At 46.0% G+C, this 2,358-nt stretch overlaps 1 long non-coding RNA gene across 1 annotated transcript; it reads right to left on the reverse strand.

Moving 5' to 3' along the window:
- Window positions 1–319: 319 nt before the first annotated feature.
- On the reverse strand, window positions 320–1,833 carry LOC139055444 (uncharacterized). The gene is made up of 2 exons (XR_011511761.1): window positions 1,624–1,833; window positions 320–448 (listed from the first exon to the last, which is right to left on the reverse strand). It is a non-coding gene; the product is annotated as an uncharacterized lncRNA (long non-coding RNA).
- Between the last annotated feature and the right edge of the window lie 525 nt (window positions 1,834–2,358).

Genomic DNA, 2,358 nt, shown 5'->3' on the forward strand with positions numbered 1-2,358 from the left:
GAATACAATAAGAGAGGACACTCCCATAGAGCCCAGCGGCCGAATTGACTGCAGCGCACCAAGCCGTCGATGTTAAAACCTGAAGCACACTTCCGGTTTCGGTTTTGTGCGCGCGCGTTTTGAATTCTAGCTGGTGCGCGTCACGCCGGCTCCGTTCTATTTTTTTTTGCAGCAAATATTTATTTACATATTTATTTTTTATTTATTAAATATTTATGTGCAAATTATTTTATAAAGTAAAATTGATCGCGATCTTCACAAGCCTCCATTAAATATGTGCCACGTGCAATTTCATAACGACGCAAGACACCTTGTGAAATGTGGAAAAATTAACGTTTATTTTATTCTTTGTAAATGCTCGTCGCGGGCTTTTTGTGCATTCATCCAGCGTTGTGGCACCAGGTAAGCAGCAGTAGTTTCCGCAGGAAGCTCCACCAGACGACGTGAGCTGAAAAAAATTACAAGCGTTATTTTGGTGTTAACATCTAAGAATAATGCCTGTAGAGGCGAAGCGTGCGAAAGTGGTGAGTGGGTGGCATTACAAACAAAAGCAGTTCGTATTTACACACACGGCGTAGAAAATACCCGACTCATCCCAAGCAATACCGTACATACCACAAACACATTCTAATTCCAAACATTCCCCTCTTCCCAATACTTATTTCCTGCACTTTAATGGCACGAATGCGCGGGCAACGGCGCGTTTCGCGAACTTGGCTACAACCGACGCCATAGTACGCTACGAATACACAGAGGTGGCCACAACAGAGGCTCTCAGCCAGAGCATGCTGGACGCTCGCAGAATTCCTTCTACTCGCACTCAAGACAAAATGCGTGGGCGCCGTTCAGAAGACAGAATTTCGAGTTACTAGTTCCTGGCGTTTGAGCTCCTTGGCTTATCACTTCTGCGTTCTGAAAGGCGCAAGCAACGCACTCCCGTGTTATCACTCTTGACGATTGCTCGTCGCGTTTTCGACAAGCGTGGGTACCGAAAGAAGGCTTAAATTGTTGCGGGGACATAAAAATTGCGACAAATTTGTTGGAGTAAGATTCAGTACGCGCCAAACTAACTGTCACCACGACCGAGCTGCTTTTCGCTGCGTCACAACAGGCGCGGCGAGCGGGCCTCATAACATAAAAGTGTCGAAAATAATTTTCAACAATGTTTAGCGTCAGAGAAAGAACAGCGTCATGAACTTGTCAGTACATTAAAGCGCGAAACCGCGCACCACGGCCGAGCTGATTTTCGCTAACCGAGTCACAGCGCCAGGCGCACCCACTGTGCTCGAAAGGTGGCCCAAAAAGTAATGAAATTAGTTTCAATAATGTTGGCAGTCAGAGAAAGCGCCAAAACTTCTCGCAGTAAAATTCAGTACACGCGAAACTGCGTCACAGCACCCTGTGCGACTAACGTGCCCAAAAACTACCGAAATTAGTTAAAACAATATTGGGGCTTACAGGAAGCGTCGCAAACATCTCCCAGTGCGATTCTTTAATTCAAATTAACTGCTCCACGACGGCCACGCTGTTTTTCGTTAACTGCGTCACAAGTCTAACCTAGTTGCCGGGCAGTAAGCCTAATTGCTTGAAGTGCGTCGCAGACTGTCGAACAAAGTTTCTCACCTTGCCGTAGTCCAATAGTGCAGTGCTGCCTTGTCGAAGTTCCGAATGAACGCAATAATTCGCCGGGAGACCACCAACCCAGGCTAAATAGAAAAACAGTCAGACGGGTGACCAAACAGGCCAACGCTCAGATGCGCGGCCGGTCGCTCTCGCTTCGGCGGTGAGTCTGACGAATGACGTAAACATTTGGCTCGTCATTCGCCAGTTCGCCTGTCGCTAGGCAACGAAAGTAAGCCGCAAAGTTTAACTTAATTTATACGCAGATATTTTTAATTTTTCCGGGAAAGAATAAAAAGAATAAAACAATTTTTGTTAATCTCATTTCACATTCTTTTTTTTTCTCGATGCTCGCGACCCCAATTCGTCGATGTTAAAAGTATAGCGTGACGTGTTTCCTGTTTCCAATTTTCGCCGAGTGTCCGCTCTTGTTCAATCCCTTTCTCTATGGTTCTACATCATTCGCGTCAGGCGAATAAATCAGATAACACAAGGCTCGGCAACAACAGACTGCGGATAGAAGCATCGATAACTTTCCAGAAACTTCGGATACATGCAAGCGCGCCCCGCGCTGTGCGATAAGATTTCTTAGGCGGTGAAACCTGGCCGCCCGATAAATATAAATACACGTGTCAATATGTAACCCCCACTCTTCTTTTTTTAAGGCACACATACCGGAGGAAGCCTCTTCCGGCAAGTAAACAGTGTTCACTAGCTTTTCTGAAGCTATTGTAACGT

Source organism: Dermacentor albipictus, chromosome 2 (genome assembly GCF_038994185.2).
Source record: "Dermacentor albipictus isolate Rhodes 1998 colony chromosome 2, USDA_Dalb.pri_finalv2, whole genome shotgun sequence".
In the NCBI taxonomy this organism is placed as follows: domain Eukaryota; kingdom Metazoa; phylum Arthropoda; class Arachnida; order Ixodida; family Ixodidae; genus Dermacentor; species Dermacentor albipictus.